Below are 21,434 nucleotides of genomic sequence, written 5' to 3' on the forward strand. Positions count from 1 at the left end.
AACTTGTTTTGAGTAAAAATTATCTCAAGTGAGACAAAATTCATTTTTTTAGATACTCATCAAGAAATCCCTGAAAATCATGCTTAGTTTCTAAAAACTCATTTGAAAACATCCAGCACTAAGGTCTTATGGATGGCCCGAAGGACTTACAAATCAAGAAACCCCTGAAGGCTCAATTTCTAAAATCTCATTTGAAAACATCCAGCACTGAAGGTCTTATGGATGGCCCGAAGGACTTACAAATCAAGAAACCCCTAAAGGCTTAGTTTCTAAAATCTCATTTGAAAACATCCTGCACTGAAGGTCTTATGGATGGCCTGAAAGACTTATAAATCAAGAAACCTCCAAAGGCTTAGTTTCTAAAATATCATTTGAAAACATCCTGCACTAAAGGTCTTATGGATGGCCCGAAAGACTTACAAATTGAGAAACCCCCGAAGGCTTAGTTTCTTAAAAAATCTTTTGAAAATATCATGTTGTTTGGGTAAAATGCCCTATATAAAAGTAATGATTTTCTTGGATTGGGCTCCTCAATTCTTGAGGTTCTGCTAATCAAAATATAATTCCCTTCATTCAATGCTTGAATTTTGTCTTTTTTTCTCTTCTTTTCTTGGAAAATCTGTAAAAAATATGCTTTGATGCATGAAATATGAATGCAATTTGTATATATGACTCCTATATGCATAAATGCTTATTATTAACCCTCTCTTGACTTCAAGGTAGAGATCTCAGTCTTCTTTCATTTGATCACTCTTGGATGGAGTCCACCCTCATCATCAGTATGGACAAACTAATAATTCAGAACAATCATGTCCCTCTAATCTTCTATCTTTTGTCTTGTTTCATCAACGTGATTCTAGAAGAAGTGCTTCATCCCTTGAATTCTTGTTACGATTAGGTATATGACTGGGCACCTTACACGTCTCTGACTCGATCTCTCAATCAGAATTATTTCTCAAGAGTCCTTGGCTAACCGCAGTGTGAATGGTTCAACTCAAGGTAAGTTCTTTTTGTGTTCATCTTTCGACCCAGCACTCTAAGCGACGAGGGTCATTCGCCATGTCTGTTTGGTTTGAATCTTGTAATCTTAATGTCATCTTGTTTAGGTGATGCCCAAATGCGGGTACTCATGGCTCTTTTTGTGCCAAAATCTTCATCTCGAATGGACTTGCTCTTGTATCACTAATCAGTAATGTTAACGAATAGCTTGAGGGATTTTCTTCATGATGTCACCATCATATGAACACTTAAGAAGTAATAAATTCCTCTAACACGATTGTTTTTTCATCTTGGCTATGAGCTAGGATATGTGTCACCTTCAACTAAGGCGATCATCTACTTCTTATAATGTCACAATGAAGTGTTAGAAGTTCCGTCCTCTAGTCATTATGATCTCTTAGATTGTCTTCTTTCAAGACATGTTTCATTGTTTTGGCATCGTTTGCTCTTTTCCTCGCTAGAGGCAGAATGAGCCTTATCCGCTTCAAGGACATTTTTCACTTGAGATTGTCCTGTTTAAAAATGTTTCTCTTTTCTTTTATTTTGGAAATGTGAAAAAATGTTGAATAAAATTCAAAAATGTTTTCATTTTCTTTTGGCTCACAATCAAAACAAATTGTAAAATAAGAGTTCATTGAATATCAAATAAATCAAATTTTCTTTTAATCATTCAAAAATTATATATATTTGAAAAGTGTAAAGATTAATGCTGATAAAAGGCTCAAGCTTACTTGGGAAAGTTATGTGTTTCGGGTTAATCTGAGAAGGTAATATGTCTCTGGTCGGCTTTTTTGCGTCCTTGATTCTGGTGTTCATTGATCTGATGAAGCAACTGTCATTCTTCTCTTCTAGAAATATTCACTGGTTCTCAGCCCTCGTGAGCACCTTTAGACTATGCAATGTTTTATCAAGAGATGTATAAGATCGTCATTTTGTGCAGTGGTTGACAATCTTTGTGTTCGAGCTGCTTTTTCAGGTTTTCAACTCAAATCCTCCTTTAGTTTCAAGACTCTATATAAAATTTTACGTCATGAACCCTCCTTTTATTTTTTCCTTATCATGCATTAAAGATTTTAGAAAACTATTTGCAAATAAAATTAACCCTGAGGGGCGAAATGAAATCTGAAGATATTCTCTCCACTTAGAAATCTATGTATAATTAGAAGGGGCTTTTCAGTCACGTAATGTAGGCTAGGGCTCACGGTTATGAAAGAAAGGGATAAACAAGCCCAAATAAGTGTTTAAGGGTTATTTAACCAAGAATCAATTTGTCTTGTTGTCTTCATTCTTGTCTTGCCCGACTTGAATCTGCTCGTACGCCTTTTATTCTCTTCTTATTTTCCCTTGGTGTTTCATGATCTTCAGGTGAATTGGTTCTAGATCTTTGAACCGCCCGTCTTGAAGTATTGGATCTATTCTTTCTTCTTTCTTTCGTCTCTCTTTTCTTTTCTTTTTTTGTTTCTTTTTTGTTTTTTTATCTTTTATCTTCTTTTCTCTGTGTTATCAACTTGATTTGATCTTCGAGCGCTTCGTATTTGGTCTACCTCGTGGAATCTTGGTATTCCTCACTTTATTTCATCATGACTTGCTTTTGTAGTGAAATCTGGATTGATGATCTTCACTTATGCGAGTAGATGTCTTTCACCTTTGCCCCCCAGTGTAGAGGGTGATCCTTGGTTAGGGTTGAATCAGAATAAACAATATTATAGGCTCAAAAGGGGATAACAAGGGGTATATATATACATATAAAAGGATAAATGAAACAAAGCCGTTCATCATCTCATACACGGAAGTCTTTGTAAAAGAGGTATCCCCAAGGGGACGAGTATTCAGGATTAACCTTATTTACATGAAAACAATGTAATTAATGCATGATATAATTATTTCAATGATTTCATTTATTTCTTCTTCTTCCATTTGCCCCTAGTATGTCCCAATTATTCAAATTCTCTCGCAAAAACTTGATTCGCAACACTTCATCTTGTCTTTCTTACATGAAAGGTCATCGTCATACCCCCAGGATTTATTGGGGTTGGGAAATGAATGTTGGTTTCATGTCTAGGAAGGGAAATGTATGACTTTAAAGTCGTTATTCTGAAAAAAGGTAATGTTATGTATAGGTTATTTCTGTTTGGGAAGAGGTATGGAAGGTCTAATCTTTCCCCTTGTCAAAGATCTATAATTAATGAAGTAGTAAAAGAACCTTTAATCCATTCGATATTCAAAGAATTACAAGATTAAAACTTGATTTATTGCTTATAACTTTAAAAATGACATAAGCCCAATTAACAAAATATCTACTAAGGAAATAACAAAAACACATTCAAACAGGACAAGGCCAGTGCAACAAGGTTTCACGGTGGATGAAAGAATTTCTTGGTAATTGGCCCCAGAATGTCCCATTACGAGTTAAATGTCAATACCCCTAGGTCCAAAAAAATATGGGCCTTGCTTCTCTGTGCCCTACGGATCTCGATGACGTTCTTTCAACTTCAGACGGTGCTAACATTACGTTCATAGCTCTCAATCCTTTTAAGGTACGGATGGGGTGACTTTATCTTACCCCAAAGCTTTTATGACAAAAATCTCCGCAAGCTATTCCCCGGATCCGTGATTAATGCATGTTGAGATGCAATATATACCATGAAATGTACAATGTATATATGCTAATGCAAAGATACAAAAAATGCACATGCAAATGCAAAGATGCATATGCAAATGCAACCCGATATTGATTCCAAAATAACTTAGTTTATACAAAAAGTACTCAACAACACACAATGTCTAAGCACTTAGGCAAAGAGAGTACATCAACATGGAAACTAAACATAAAATCTTGCCCTATTAGCTAATCTCTCAAACTCTATCATCAATCCCATGATGCGTCGTTCTTCCTCTGATTCTGGGATCATGAAAACTCTTAAGGTTTCTGCTTCTTCATATAATTCGAGCAACACCACGGGCCTGATTCACTGCTCTCTTCATTGCTACATCCTGCCTCAAAATAGTTTCTTGAGCTTGCCATAGCGTTGTTCCAAGTTCTGGATTAGTCAATAGTTGGCTCTCCTCTGACTGTTGAATTCACTGATGGCATCTCTGTACTGTAACTCCTAGCTCAACAATTTTGGCTTTTAAGGTTTCATTTTCCTGCCTGGCTATCTATTCTGCAGATGAGCGGATCAACAATGCACATTCTAGCTCCGTTATCCTATTCTTTAACATCTCATTTTCTTCTTGAAGATGGAACCCATTGATGTTGTAAGGGTTCTGAAAAATCTCATCCAAACTAAGCAGATGTGCTTCGAGCTGCTCAATCTATTCTCGCATCTGCGCCAATTTCTGGTTAGCCTCATCTCTTTGCTCTTTCAGTCTCTGAGCGTGCTGTAGAGCTCGGATAATTACTGTAACACCCCAACCCGTATTCGACCCGGATACGAGTCCGACGTGTCACATTGACTTTTCAAACCTTGACTCTTAAGAAAAATCCCGGGAAATTTAAAACTTTATTTAAAACAAAATACAGACTTTATCAGAGTGCTCGTACTTAATGACTTATTACATGCCAACACTTTATACATAACCAAATACATACTTTGTCAAATATTTCTGATTTGATTTTTTAGTAGTGATACTGTCTTTGCCACTTATATTCTTTCACTTCTCGTTTCTTGGTACCTACGTGTAAATCACTTACACGCTAAGTCATAGACTTAGTGAGGCATATAAAACATATAATATAACCATATATCATTTCATATAAATAAAAGACATACATATGCAAACACTATCAATAATCATTTCCACTTACCATATACTCATCATATAACACATATATCACTATACCCAGAAACACACATAACATCATATAATTCATGTATGTGCATTCATATCATTGAATCATGACATATCAATATGCATGAATCTATTGTATGATAACAATATACAATCAGGTCATGCACACATGCAACTTACCTTCTTGTATCACTTTCACTTTCATTTGTCTTTCAATTTCATTGCCCATGTATATTATTGAGAATAGAGGTATGTGAGTACATTGAGGTTGTGCACTAATGTTGTCACCACAGCTCGTATAAATTCCCTCATGGGGCACCGAACATTCGTTCAGTATTCGTCCCGAAGGACCTGTCCAGAGGTTACAAAGAACCCCGGTAACTATCCAGAGGTCATAAAGATCCTCGGCAACTATCCATATGTTCCTTTCAACATAGGTAAACCCTCGACTCTTGGCATGCCAACTATACCTATAGCTCTCGTATCATATACTATGGGCATTTATTTATACATTTCGTATCACTTGTTCTTTCTCTTCTGTCACATACCACATGTATGTGTAACCATATATCTCATATCATATCACATGTATTATATATACATGTATTCACGTAAATCATTTCATGTAATTCATATCACATATATCACATGTGCATATAAGCTTATAGCTTCTTTCACATATATATGTAGTCACATAGCTTTCTTTCATGCAACCATGCATGTCATGTCAAATAACATATATCATATGTTGCATTTTCACTTAAGCATATAAATCATATAACATAGCATCCATCTATTTCTATGTATTAATGCATACATGGTAATCACATAACAATTTAGAAGTTACTTATTACCATAGTAACTCCATCACTGGCTCATCGCAAGCCAATGTTAATTCAATAAAATAAGTACAAAATAAATTGCACTCACCTTAGCTTTGCTTTGATTCGATTCTAATCCTTCAATTGTTTCTGAATGGGATCACATTCTATATCTACATAATCATTCATAGATCTATATCAGTATTATAACTAATATACTCTAATGGTTCACTCCTTAGACTAAGAAAAATGCCAATTTCATCTTTCAATGAAAGTATGCATCGATGCACTACTGATGCATCGGTGCATAAAATGCATTCGATGTTGTATTATCACTGGGATGCATCGATGCATTCCTTATGCATCGATGCACTAATTGCATTCGATGTTTCTATTTTAAAAGAGTGCATCGATGCACTACCTATGCATTGATACACCTTCAAACAAAATTTTGGGTTTTAACCTTGATGCATCGATGCACAATGAATTTGCATCGATGCACTCTACCCAGAATCCTCTTTTTGAACCCAAAAATCATTCATTTTGGATTAAATCCTTCATGTTTCATCCCCTTTTTCATTCTTAACTCTAGTACACATACTTAAAACAATCTCTACTCATTTATTTCATCTTAAACCTCAAAATCCTATCTTCCATATGTAATTCAATAATTACATCAATTTTGCAACATGTTTCAAATCCAATTATATTACTTCATATTTCTTACTTAGATTGATGACAAGTCAAATCCAACTTTCAATTCTTATTATAAACTCTATTTCAAGATTTCATTCAAGAACCACTAATCTTTAATCTTCTCTATCTCCTTTATATTTTGATTTTAGGACAACCTAAGCTTTCCATAATCTTAAGTATTACCTAAGGATCAAAACCCACTCTTAAAATCAACAAATCATCAGCTAACAAGGAATCTTACCTTTGCCTTGGAGCTTTCACGGGAGGAAAAAGAAAATGAAGAAGAAAAGAGAGAAGAGATTTCTGAAAAATCTCTCATCCTTATCCATATATATATATATCATTATTTAATTGATCTCTTGGTCAAATGACCCTTTTGCCCTTTAATACCTTTTATAATTACTAACATCTTTTAGGATTTATTTCTAGATAAATCATTAAACTAATCCATTCTTCTACTTTAATCACCAAATTCTGAAACTTTATAATTTGGTCACTAACCCGGTATTGAGGATGTTACAAATCTCCCCTCCTTTAAAGAAAATTCATCCTCGAATTTTCACTGAACAAATCAATAAGAACATATCTTTTCATTCATGTTCATATACTTTTTCCTATCTTACTTATACTTATCCCTGATTATCAATCTTCATCACATCTTAATAACTTTGATAAGCAGCTTCACTTATACAGAACCTCATTCTTTACCATCTTTTGTACTTGGTATTATTATTATTATTATTATTATTTTCTTCCTCAAAACTCCCTTTTGAACCTGTAAATACTTTTCTCATTGACTTCATCATATCTATATGCTCCAAATACCTAACCATATTTCAAATCCATGTCATACTTGATTAATTCACTTTATCTTTTCTTCCAATCTTATTACTCTATCACCTTTACTCTTACAGCTAGTCAATAACAACTGTTCAATCTAGGGCACACGCCCTACTCAATTAATTATATATATTAATTTTTTTACCATATTTTAATTCCACCGCATAGTAACTAAATTACTTTATCTAACTTTTCCATTGAAATTTCCCTTAACTATATCTTATGCGCACATAATATTATTCAACTGTTCCAAAATCAAACATTGTAACTTCCTTTGTCTTATAAATTGTTCACCGACATACTCATTCTCACACTTTTCTATTACTCTTTTTATTCTCTTGAACATTCAAATCATTATCTCTTTCACTACATCACATTACATAATTAAAATATACATTGTATTCGAATCCATTTCATATTTGGCTATCATAACCTGACAATATCTTATAATTCCAATACATTTCCATCACCTAATTTTGTAAGCCATTGCTAACTCTTTCCATTTATAATGCAAATCACTTATCATATTCTCTCTTGCTTATATACAATACTATTTACACATCTACTATTCCTTTTTACGTATCACCTCTTCAATAAATCTTTCGTATTATCATAAACTTCACTTCATTACTTTAATTTTTTCATCACCTTTTTCCTTATGCTTTTACATTCCTTTCATATCATTTATACTTTTCCTTCTTTATCTTTTTAACTTCTCAATCAATCCTTAGTTTCCGTCAAACATACAAATCCTTTAACTTAATACATTTACTATCACACTACTTTATTATTTAACTTATTTCTTTCAATCAAAACATAAACCTTCATCAAACTATCCTTATATTTATTCTTCCCCGTCAAAGTAATTCATTCACTATTTTCATCACTTATCAAACCTTTATTCGTATTTGTCCATAATAAAATTCCTTTGGTTCAAATTCAACCATTCTATTTACCTTTGTCTTATACATAACTAAACCATATCATGTCTTTCATACTCCCATGCCCTTTTATATCACATATATTTATCATTAACTCTCACTTCTTATCACATTTTCATGACTTTGGTAGTCAACTTTACTTGCACAAAACCTTATTCTTTATCATTCTTATACTTATGTTTTCTCCACTTGTTTCCAATCACCTGATTTCAATACTCATCTTATTCCTTTAAAATAATTTTCCTGCTTCAAATTTTTTTTATAACTTCTAACAGAGCTTTTAACCCAATTCACAAAGGTTATCTTTAACCCTGACTTATTATCAATTAACTCCTTGTTTAATCTTTCAGGATCAAACCCTACTTCTTGAGTCTGTTGGACTCTCATCTGATTTAATTCCCTGGCGGATAATACAACTAATTCATATATGGTTTAAAGTTGAAAACCATAATCTCTAGCTTTCTGTGACGGTGCTTAACTCTCTATGAAGCACTAATTTTCTTAATCATTGGAGATTTATGTTCTTCAATCCTTCCATAACAATGGAACATTTCTCAAATTCATTCTTGAACTCGGGTGTTCTCAACTCTTTTCGATACATTCATTCTATGAATTATAGAAGTATAAAATTAAAACACATCATAATATCATTTAACATCATAAAACATTTTCTAATCTTGTACAGGCACGCCCTGAGGTTTTTCGCTCTTCTCCCTGCCTGGCCAAGGCAAGTGAATGCTATTACCTTCAGTCTATTGCCTTGTGTTTCACTTTGGAAACTCTCATATTTTCACGTGCTCATATCATTTCTTCTATCACATATCACGTGTGCATATGCTCATCCAATTCATATTATATAACATATGTCAATTGCATATGTTCACATATCATCCATCATATCATATAAACATATATATAAATTTCATAAATCATTCTCTGGTATTCACATATCTTATTTAACATAACAAGACAACACACTCCTTACCCTATCAGATCAGAAATTTTCACTCTATATTGGCATGTACACATTTTAAAAACTCATTTGACTTCGGTTTAAGCCTAGAATCGGCTAAACCATAGCTCTGATACCATTAAATGTAACACCCCAACCCGTATCCCACCTGGATACGAGTCCGACGTGTCACATTGATTTTTCAAACCTTGACTCTTAAGAAAAATCCTGGGAAATTTAAAACTTTATTTAAAACAAAATACAGACTTTATCAGAGTGCTCGTACTTAATTACTTATTACATGCCAACACTTTATACATAACCAAATACATACTTTGTCAAATATTTATGATCTGATCTTTTAGTAGTGATACTGTCTTTGCCACTTCTATTCTTTCACTTCTCGTTTCTTGGTACCTACGTGTAAATCACTTACACGCTAAGTCATAGACTTAGTGAGGCATATAAAACATATAATATAACCATATATCATTTCATATAAATAAAAGACATACATATGCAAACACTATCAATAATCATTTCCACTTACCATATACTCATCATATAACACATATATCACTATACCCAGAAACACACATAACATCATATAATTCATGTATGTGCATTCATATCATTGAATCATGACATATCAATATGCATGAATCTATTGTATGATAACAATATACAATCAGGTCATACACACATGCAACTTACCTTCTTGTATCACTTTCACTTTCATTTGTCTTTCAATTTCATTGCCCATGTATATTATTGAGAATAGAGGTATGTGAGTACATTGAGGTTGTGCACTAATGCTGTCACCACAGCTCGTATAAATTCCCTCATGGGGCACCGAACATTCGTTCAGTATTCGTCCCGAAGGACCTGTCCAGAGGTTACAAAGAACCCCGGTAACTATCCAGAGGTCATAAAGATCCTCGGCAACTATCCATATGTTCCTTTCAACATAGGTAAACCCTCGACTCTTGGCATGCCAACTATACCTATAGCTCTCGTATCATATACTATGGGCATTTATTTATACATTTCATATCACTTGTTCTTTCTCTTCTGTCACATACCACATGTATATGTAACCATATATCTCATATCATATCACATGTATTATATATACATGTATTCACGTAAATCATTTCATGTAATTCATATCACATATATCACATGTGCATATAAGCTTATAGCTTCTTTCACATATACATGTAGCCACATAGCTTTTTTTCATGTAACCATGCATGTCATGTCAAATAACATATATCATATGTTGCATTTTCACTTAAGCATATAAATCATATAACATAGCATCCATCTATTTCTATATATTAATGCATACATGGTAATCACATAAAAATTTAGAAGTTACTTCTTACCATAGTAACTCCATCACTGGCTCATCGCAAGCCAATGTTAATTCAATAAAATAAGTACAAAATAAATTGCACTCACCTTAGCTTTGCTTTGATTCGATTCTAATCCTTCAATTGTTTCTGAATGGGATCACATTCTATATCTACATAATCATTCATAGATCTATATCAGTATTATAACTAATATACTCTAATGGTTCACTCCTTAGACTAAGAAAAATGCCAATTTCATCTTTCAATGAAAGTATGCATCGATGCACTACTGATGCATCGGTGCATAAAATGCATTCGATGTTGTATTATCACTGGGATGCATCGATGCATTCCTTATGCATCGATGCACTAATTGCATTCGATGTTTCTATTTTAAAAGAGTGCATCGATGCACTACCTATGCATTGATACACCTTCAAACAAAATTCTGGGTTTTAACCTTGATGCATCGATGCACAATGAATATGCATCGATGCACTCTACCCAGAATCCTCTTTTTGAACCCGAAAATCATTCATTTTGGATTAAATCCTTCATGTTTCATCCCCTTTTTCATTCTTAACTCTAGTATACATACTTAAAACAATCTCTACTCATTTATTTCATCTTAAACCTCAAAATCCTATCTTCCATATGTAATTCAATAATTACATCAATTTTGCAACATGTTTCAAATCCAATTATATTACTTCATATCTCTTACTTAGATTGATGACAAGTCAAATCTAACTTTAAATTCTTATTATAAACTCTATTTCAAGATTTCATTCAAGAACCACTAATATTTAATCTTCTCTATCTCCTTTATCTTTTGATTTTAGGACAACCTAAGCTTTCCATAATCTTAAGTATTACCTAAGGATCAAAACCCACTCTTAAAATCAACAAATCATCAGCTAACAAGGAATCTTACCTTTGCCTTGGAGCTTTCACAGGAGGAAAAAGTAAATGAAGAAGAAAAGAGAGAAGAGATTTCTGGAAAATCTCTCATCCTTATCCATATATATATATCATTATTTAATTCATCTCTTGGTCAAATGACCCTTTTGCCCTTTAATACCTTTTATAATTACTAACATCTTTTAGGATTTATTTCTAGATAAATCATTGAACTAATCCATTCTTCTACTTTAATCACCAAATTCTGAAACTTTATAATTTGGTCACTAACCCGGTATTGAGGATGTTACAATTACCTTCTATGACAAAATTCATTCTTCTGTAGTGATAGAGTGTCCTCGAACCGCATCTGCCCGTATTCGGACCAGGTCTGAACACAAATTGCATTCTCAGTCCCATCGGAAGACATTGTTGCCTTAAGCTCTTTTTATAATAACTAGTTAATCTGGGAATCAATACCGTTTATGAAATGATGTGATATGAAAATGATACATAATAAGAGCATACAAAAGAATATCAATGTTAGTAGAAAAGACAACAAGAATCAAGTTAGTTGAAATGATTAGTCAAAAAAATATATGATCTTAAATATGACTGAAAGTTGAGACTAAAAAAAATAAAGCATACAAAGGAAATTAATGGTCCTAATCGCATGCGTTCTAGTTCTCCTAGGTTATCTATATGACTCTAGTGGGGTAGACTTACTAAATTCTCTATATGAGAATGGTTTCTAGCAAAGGTTCTCAAGCTATTTTACAACCTGCTAAGGTTGACCCCGATTCTGGCCCATTATAGACTTGCGAATCGAGTTCAGCTCAAGGGATCACACCACTAAAAGCGTACCTCGGAACTTATATCCGAATAGGCAACTTAGGGTGCTTTCCAGAGATACTTTGTCAGACCCACACAAAGAAGCCCAATGCTCTTCGTGAGGTGTAACGTTTCTCTCTACTTAGATAAATTGGGATTGAGCTCGGGTTCAGAGCTATGATATGCAACAATCCTAAATAATTTCACAGAAGTGTAAGCATTAACCAAAGAGAAAGTATATTTTTCTTGCTTTTTGAAATAACACAATGAACCGTAAATTAAACAAGATCGAACTCGTAATTTCTGAATAATAAATATAGGGTAACCAACTCGTGGCTCTACTCTCAATTTGTTTTAAAAACAAAAGTCCCCAGCGGAGTCGCCAAGCTGTCGACACCATTTTTCGCCCGGGTGGGGAAAATACCGATACCGACTTGGGGGTTTTCTCTTTGAAAATATTTCGAAAATGTGAAAAGTCGCCACCAATCATTTTAGGTGCGATTGGAACACTGTAAAAATTGGGTGATTTTAATAAAACATTTTATTTTAATAAAATACCGAGTTTTAAGGTTTGCGAAAATACAGAAATCAAGTTCGGAAGTCAGTTACGCGTGGGGAAGGATTAACACCCCCACAAGCGCCCAAAAATTGGTACCTAGTTGATTACCCTATATTTAAAATCAGAAATTTTGAGTTCGATCTTTATTTAATTTAAAAATCATTAAGGATGCAAAGTTTGAAAAGGATATTCGTTTATTTAGACCGATAGCATTCACCCCAAACGTAAATACACGAGATCAACTATTGTGTCTAATAACCGAATATTGCATCGTTTTTAGAAAACATGATGTGGTTTTGAAAAGGATGTCGACTTATTTAGGGAATTACCGGTAGTCACCCCCTGAGCGCGATAGCAGAGGATATACTATTAACTCCTTAATAAGTGAACAATGCCTTAGATTTATAAAAATAATGCGATCAAGCAAAATTTTATTAAATCCTAATTATACTAAAAATTAATTAAGGCTCTTTTCTAACCTACGGTGTCAAATTATGAGAATTAAGGAACCTAGGGGGCTTAAATCTAAAGATGTAGGCAATAGTATTAATCCTATTTGATTTTAAATAATTATTAAATCAAATAATCGAGATAGTCCCTCGAGTGTTTATGCGAGGGCCAACTCAAATTATCCCCTAAATTAAAAGAATAGTTTAAAATCTAAGCTAAAATGGAGGCTCTATTTAACTTATTTAATTATGTGAATATTTAAAGTCTAATTGAAGTTCGGGAACTAAAAGCGTCAAGGAACTAAAATACTGAGCTCTAAAAAGACTTAAAAATATAAGGACCTAAATTTAACGTTTTTAAAGTTAAGGGACTAAGCTAATTATTAAACTAAATTTTTTAGAAAATATTAATCATTAATTAATTTTAATCGAACAATTGATTCAAGTATTCGGGCGTATAATGCGAAAACTCTACTCGAATTGCCCCCTAATTAAACTTACAATGTCATCCTAATTTCTAATTTTATTCGAATATTAATCTAATTTAAAGAACTAACTTTAGAATTAAAACTATGAAACAAAATAAATAAAAATAAACTTAATTGAAATAATTAAAACAAAAGTTAATAAAAACATTAAAAATATAAAATAAAATAAACATAAAATAAAGACCTAATTACATAAATATAAAATAATAATGACTAAAATACAATAAAATAAAAGTTAGTAACTAAATAAGAAATAAAAAGTGACCAAAATGCAAAAATTAAAATAATAGTAGCTAAATCAAAAATTACAATGACTAAATTAAAATAAAACAACATCAGCATGCATAAATAAAAAAAATGACCATAGTATAAACACACTGAAGCTAGGGATTTATGCGTGATTTACCCATTAATATATAACTAAACGTGTAATACACTAAATAGGGAGGACTTGATGTGTGATTTACCCTTAAACTAGTAACTAACGTGAAACATACTAGACATGGAGGACTTGATGCGTGATTAGCCCAAAACCCAAAATATCTTTACTTTTCTCCCTTCCCAGACTTATTTCTGCGCATTGGTTTTCTAGTTTCCTCTCTTCTTCTCTTTATTATTTCTCTCAATTTTCTCCCTCTTTTTCTATTTCATTTATACTTCGTGGAATAAACGATCGGTGGACATGAACCACCATGGTCACCACTGCAAACCGCCCCGATCGACACTCTTCTAAGGTAATAATCTACTTACTTTCTTTCCCTTGTCTTATTTTACCGGCAAAGCTTCAAAAAAAATATATTAGATTCATAACTAAAAAAAATATTCGAAATACCTTGGAATAATCTGATTTTTATTGCTTTTTTTCTCTCCCTCAGTTCATACATTTTGATTCGGCTTTTATACCAAACTTTTACAAAGTGGAGTGGTTGTGCACCAATTATTGCGAGAAACACGGGATGATGGGGGTTTGAAAAAAATGGTGCAGGAAACATGGAATGATGGGAGTAGGTGTAGTGGGTAAGTTGTTTTTTTACTTTCAATTTTGAAAATTGGTGATTACACCACTTATGCATATAAACTATAAATTTACACATCATATTACACAATTATTATTTTTCAAGCGCCCCACACCCAATATTCCTACTGAATAGTTTTAGCAGTTTTCAGTGCACCTAAATGCTTTATCAGTTAAAGTATTGTCCTGAAGTGCTGCCCGTCCCCTTCCAGGCCTATAGACAAATACTAATGATTATATGACATATCAACTGTAATCGACCACCTTACTAAAATACCTAGAACTGAATAAACATTTCATCACACATATAGCACAACGGTCACAATTTACATCGTTCAGACAATTATCGGATCGAATATCACATCAATTACAGACAAGTTTGAAAATCAATTCTCCATTCAATTCATTTCGATATATGGTTAATTCACCCTACATAATATAATATTTAATCAATTTGGGTTAAATTTCAATATACTCCAGGCTCTAGTTCAAATATTTTACTGGGTCAAGACTATTATTCAAATATTATTCTGAAGAGTATATTAAGTTCTCCGACTTTGGTTTAAGCTTAAAAAATAATTTACTACAATTACTAAAAACAACGCTATAAAAAATAGTTTCCTTGAATTAACCTCCTTTAATCTCTCAGAAGAAATATTCTGGACCGAAAAAGCTGCTGAGATATGATCAAAAAAATCCTCAACTGAAAAGAGTTGACATGAAATATGAAATAATTAGACAAGACAAAAATGAAAAAAATAAGGGAGAAAACAAAGATTTTTCATTGTGTAGAAATATAAACGGACCAGGGAAAATACCTTGAGAAGCGCAGAAGTTTCGAAAACTGGAATCTAAAACCCCACAATTATGCCGGATGTACGGCTCCACTACTTCGTACGGTGCAATCAGAACCACATGATCAATCCCACCTACAATCAAGGTGCAGCTGATAAAAGACACATCTCGCCAGCCTGGCATTGTCCTGAGTTAGTCCCCACTCCTGGAACAAAACAAAGAGTCAAGCTCAAAACGCCAAATGTTAATATTCTCACTTATCTCTCTTACCCTCACTCTCCCTGATTTCATTCACAGCTATGCCTCCATCTAAACCTCTCCATCTATTTTTAATTTTTAACGGTCACGATCAATCTCTGGTCTGCCGAGTTACCTTTCTTTCGAGAAGCGTCGGTATTTTGAAATGGAAGAGAATGTCCCTGAACGACATGGTCATCCATCGACAAACAAACCCATAACCCTTCCATCGTCCACATCGCCATCACCTTACCTCCGCGGGTTCGTCGCCGAAGTCTACTCCGTCCTCTACCACGCCACTTGTCTCGAGAACATCGTCTTCCATTTCATCACCACAAACAACCACAGTGCTAAACTCATGCGCGCCATTACCACTACGTTCCCTTACCTTAACTTTCACATCTACTACTTCAACACTAACCTCGTCAAAAGAAAGATCTCTTCCTCCATCCGACGCGCATTGGATCAACCCTTGAATTACGCGCATATGAACTTGGCTTATACGCTTCCATCTGGGGTCCGTCGGATAATCTACTTCGACTCTAACCTCATCGTCGTCGACGACGTCATCAATCTTTGGAGCATCAATTCGGGAGACCATGTGTTGGGAGCAGGGTTTTAAATAGCGATCGAATAGCGGTATCACAGTCGCGACAATATCCAAAACTACTATCGCAAAAAATAACGGTATGAAACGGGATCACACCAATAGCGGCGGATCACGATCGTAATTTAACGGATAGCGACGGATCGCGGCCGTAATTTAACGAATAGCGATGAATCGCGACTGTAATTTAACGGATGGTGGCCAATCGTGGATCGTTATTCCGCTATTATTCTATTGTTTTAATTAAAAAATAAGTTTTTTTAATTAAAAAATCAGCTCATTCGAACAAAAATTAAAGATCGCGATATCCGGAATGACCATAATAACATCCCTATATCCACAACCGTGATAAGCGCGACGTGACCGAAAACGTGACCACAAATACTATTTAAAACCCGGATCTCCCTAGTATTGCCACACCAACTTCACCAATTACTTCACCTCCAAATTCTGGTCGAACCAGATATTTACGACGTTGTTTAAAGCGAGATCGAGGAGCTCGTGTTACTTCAACACGGGCGTAAAGGTAATCGATTTGTGGATATGGAGATAAGGGAAATACACAGAGAAATTAGAGAAGTGGATGAGAATTCATAAACGATATTGTATCTACGAGCTTGGTTCTCTGCCTCCATTTTTGTTAGTTTTTGTCAGTAATATGGAAGGGATGGAGCACCGGTGGAACCAGTATGGGCTTGGACAGTGACAACTTGGAAGGCTTATGTCGAGCTCTGTACCCTGGTCCAGTTAGTTTGTTGCATTTGAGCGGTAAGGGAAAGCCATGGCTCAGGTTCGACTCTAAAAAACCTTATCCTTTGGATTCCTTGTGGGCTCCTTACAATCTGTTTCGCTATCCGTCTTTGTTCTTCGATAACTAGAAATTTTCGTTGAAGGATGAAGACACAAACATCTTCCAGCTTGCTCACTAGTGAAAATATAGAGTTACCACGACAGTGACTTCCAATTTTTAATGGTAAAATTAAAAATCCTTTCTATGTAGTTCATATACGAAAATGGGGAGGTGAAGTTTAAAAGGTGTTTTCCACTTCTTTTTGGGTTAGTCTTGTATAGATTAATATAATATGTAAATAAGTAGATGTAAATGTGTGTCGGTTGTATTACTTTTTTCAATGGAATTTTTGGATGCTAGAATCATCTTTGTTACATATAATCATGTGATAAATTATAATTTTTTTTCAATGTTTTCAGTTTAGAGTATATTGTCACGGACTGCGAACTTGTAGGCAAGGTCGACCCATAACAGACTAATCGTGGGGTCGTAACCAATATAAAGGAGGTTGTTCTCACTGTTGTATCGAGACCAACAGCCACTAGGGTACGACAGACGCAGCCCAAGTGGCCCATAAGAGCCACGCTGAAACCAAGGCACATATAGAGCCTAGTAGGGTCAAGACACGCCTGCCCCAAACTACCCACAAGCACGACCATCAAACAACAAGGGTCGCCTAAGATCGTGACCACTACATACCAAGGTGCACCTAAAGCTGAGGCCAATGCACGACAAAGTCAGTTGAGGACTCTAGCCAGTAAGCAATGGGGCACACTTGGGGTCGGGGCCAATGCACACTGAGTGTGCGCCTAGAACCAAGATAAACGTACAAAGGAGGCGACTTGGGGGTGATGGCAGCATATATCGGGGCTACATAAGGCCGAGGCCTAAGCACACCAAGGGCCGAGGCGCCAGCACTGACTTAGGGCCTGTTCACGTAGCAAAGCCGACCATTCCTTGGAAAATAAAGCCAAATAGCATAATTCTAGTTTGAATAGGACTCAAACATTATAGTTTCAACTAAAGTAAAGTGTTTTACTTGTAGTTAGACTAGGAGTAGTCATGAGATGTAAGGGGACTTTATTATAAAAGGAGGTATCCTCACCTCCATTGGACATAGAGAGTTTTGTGTGAATAAATTCAGGCATTTGTGCCAAAAATTTCCACACACACACTTACTTACATTTATTATGCTTTTCCATCGTGCTCATCGTTATAGCAACATTAATCGAGGAGTTTAGGCTAACTTAAATGCCGAGCAACCAAACGAAGCATCTAAGGGTCGTATGGACCAGCTAGCCGACAGTCTAGCCTCGTGTTAAGTGGTATCAGAGCCAAGTTTGTGACTATACAAGATGGCTCAACAACGTGGCGAGGCAGCAATATCCAAGGGTGTCGAGACTCGTAACGCAGAGAAGAAGCGAGAAATATCGAAAGACATGCTCACATCGCTCTAAGATAAAATCACTAGACTTGAGGACTCTGCGAGAGAGACCAAGGAGGTTTTGGATCTGCTACAATCCATCGATCTTGAGATGCTAGGATCACTAGATCTCGAGAAGCTTGAAGCCTTGCAGAAAATCAGGAAGATGTGCAAACGACACTCAACAGACTAGATGTGAAGAGTCCCCAACAAGATGATGCTTTGGAAGCTCAAATTCTGGCCTTAACACAAGAGGTTAAAGAACTTAAAAACTAGGGTTCTAGAATCGAGGTTGAAAACCTAAATAAAGAGATCGAGCAACTCAAGATCGAGGTGGCTGGCAGCATGCTAACCAGAGCCCTAAAAGGTCGGGCCGAAGTCCCTAAACCAGAAAAGTTCAAAGAGACTAGGTTGGCCAAAGACATTGAAAATTTTATGTGGAACATAAATCAATACTTTCGAGTCATGGGCATCGAGAATGATATTGAGAACGTAAACATTGATTATGTTTACTTAACTGATTTAACACTCTTATGGTGACGACATAACTACACCGAGATGAAACGAGATGGCACCACCATTATAACCTGGGCAGAATTCCAAACTGAGTTCAAAGAGCAATTTTACCCTTATCATACCGAGAATGAGGCACAATCAAAACTAAGGCGTCTTTGACAAGAAGGCTCTCTAAGGGAGCACGCTCAATAATTTGTCGAGTTAAGCCTACAAATCCCGAGTCTAACCGAAGATGATGAGTTCTTCACCTTCATGGACAGATTAAAGTCATGGGCCAAAAATGAGTTGGAAAGAATGGGTGTCAAAGAATTGACTAAAGCCTTGACAACCGTCGAATCCCTCATCGAAGTTGGTGTTAAGAAACCCAAGCCTCCCAAATCAAAAGTTGAGGGTCCTAATAAGAGAAACCAAGATGAAGGCCAAGAACGAAGCCTATCAAGTGATGATGAAGATCCTACAAAATGTAGAACCCATCGACGTAACAAGTCAAAAGAGAAAAGGGACATCCAATCGATCCGCTACTTCAATTTCCATAAGCAATGACACTTTGCAAGAAATTGCCTCCACACTGATAAACTCACAACCATTGCTGAAGAAAACGACGATTCAAAGGAAGAAGTATGTAAACTTAGCTCAATTATAAGTGTTAAGAAATTGGTAAGTTCCAAATGACAAAAGGATCACCGAGGGAGGGACCACAAAGGGTATAAAATTACCCACTCCAAGTCACACAACATCAAAGCCGAAAGCAATGGTTAATGTACATGAACATTAATCTTACCGGATAATCCAGAATTGCCCTCGTGGATACTGTGGCAACCGATTTATTCATATAAAAAAGACATCGTAGAGTTGAAGATTGGAGGATGGAAGGACAACGTAGACTTCATGAATCATGATAATCCCCATTGATGACTTTGATTTTGTCATCGGGTTGAACTTTCTTATCCAGATCAAAGCATATATCCTTCCCTATGCAAACATCATGAGTATCATGGATTCCCAATGGCAAGGTAGTGTCCCGTTGATACAAAGTGATCAAGAAGATACCAAGACCTTAACAATTATTCAATATGTCAAGAATGCTCCGAAAAAAGTGAACACCACCTTGGGAACTGTTTTTAAAGCCACAAAGCAAACCAAAGCAAACCTAGCAATGAGGGCGTCACTGGAACAAGTAGGGGAAAATGTCATGGACCGCAAACTTATGGGTGAGGTTGGCCTACAACAGACTACCTGTGGGGCAGCAACCAGCACAAAGAAGGCTGCTCCCGTTGTGGTGCCGAGACCAACACCCACCAGGGTGCGACAGACACAACCCAAGTGGCCCACAAGAGCCACGTCGAGACCAAGGCGCACACAGAGCCGAGTAGGGTCAAGACACGCCCGCCCCAAACTACCCACAAGCACGGGCATCAAACAACAATGGTCGCCTATGATCGTGACCACCACACACCAAGGTGCACCTAGAGCCGAGGCCAACGCACGATAAAGTCAGCCGATAACTCTAGCCATCAAGTAATGGGACGCACTTGGGGTCGGGGTCAACGCACACCGGGTGTGCGCCTAGAACTGAGATGAATGCACAAAGGAGACCACTTAGGGGCGAGGGTAGCACACATCGGGGCACACAAGGCCGAGGCCTGTGCACACCGAGGGTGCACCGAGGGTCGATGCCAGCACCAACTTAGGGCCTGTCCACCTAGCAAAGTTGACCATTCCTTGGAAAATAAAGGCAAGTAACATAGTCCTTGTTTGAATAGGACTCAAACATTAGAGTTTCAACTAAAGTATAGAGTTTTACTTGTAGTTAGACTAGGAGTAGTCATGAGATATAAGGGGACTTTATTATAAAAGGAGGTCTCCCCACCTCTATTGGACATAGAGAGTTTTGTGTGAATAAACTCGGACATTTGTGCCAAAAATTTCCCCGCACACGCTTACGTACATTTTTTTATGCTTTTCCATCGTGCTCATCACTATAACAACATTAACCGAGGAGTTTAGGCTGACTTAGACGTCGAGCAACCGAACGAGGCATCTAAGGGCTGCACGACTAACTAGCCGACAGTCTAGCCCCGTGTCAATATACCTGAATTTGTCGAATATATTAATTGTTAAAGAATATACTATTGAGAAAAATACTATTTATGAATTTTTCGTGATGTAACAACAAAATTTCTTGTAACACAAACAAATAAAACATTTATCCAACAAAGAAGAATTAGTTGAAGTCAATTTAACAAATTATTAAAAATAGTTGTCGCAACCGTCTTTCGGTTGGGCCCAAGAATTGGGCTTCGACTTGAAAAATGTGGATTGGAGTCGCCACCGATCATTTATTTAAAAAAAAAGGTTGACCGGATACCTTAATTCTCACCTGATCTGCGTCTTACCAAAGATGTGTCGGATTCGGGAGTCAGTT

The 21,434-nt window shown here is 35.8% G+C and overlaps 1 pseudogene; it reads left to right on the plus strand.

Moving 5' to 3' along the window:
• Window positions 1–15,646: 15,646 nt before the first annotated feature.
• Window positions 15,647–16,466, plus strand: LOC120180184 (annotated as a pseudogene).
• Window positions 16,467–21,434: the final 4,968 nt, after the last annotated feature.

Source organism: Hibiscus syriacus, unplaced genomic scaffold (genome assembly GCF_006381635.1).
Source record: "Hibiscus syriacus cultivar Baekdansim isolate YM2019G1 unplaced genomic scaffold, ASM638163v2 tig00112491_pilon, whole genome shotgun sequence".
In the NCBI taxonomy this organism is placed as follows: domain Eukaryota; kingdom Viridiplantae; phylum Streptophyta; class Magnoliopsida; order Malvales; family Malvaceae; genus Hibiscus; species Hibiscus syriacus.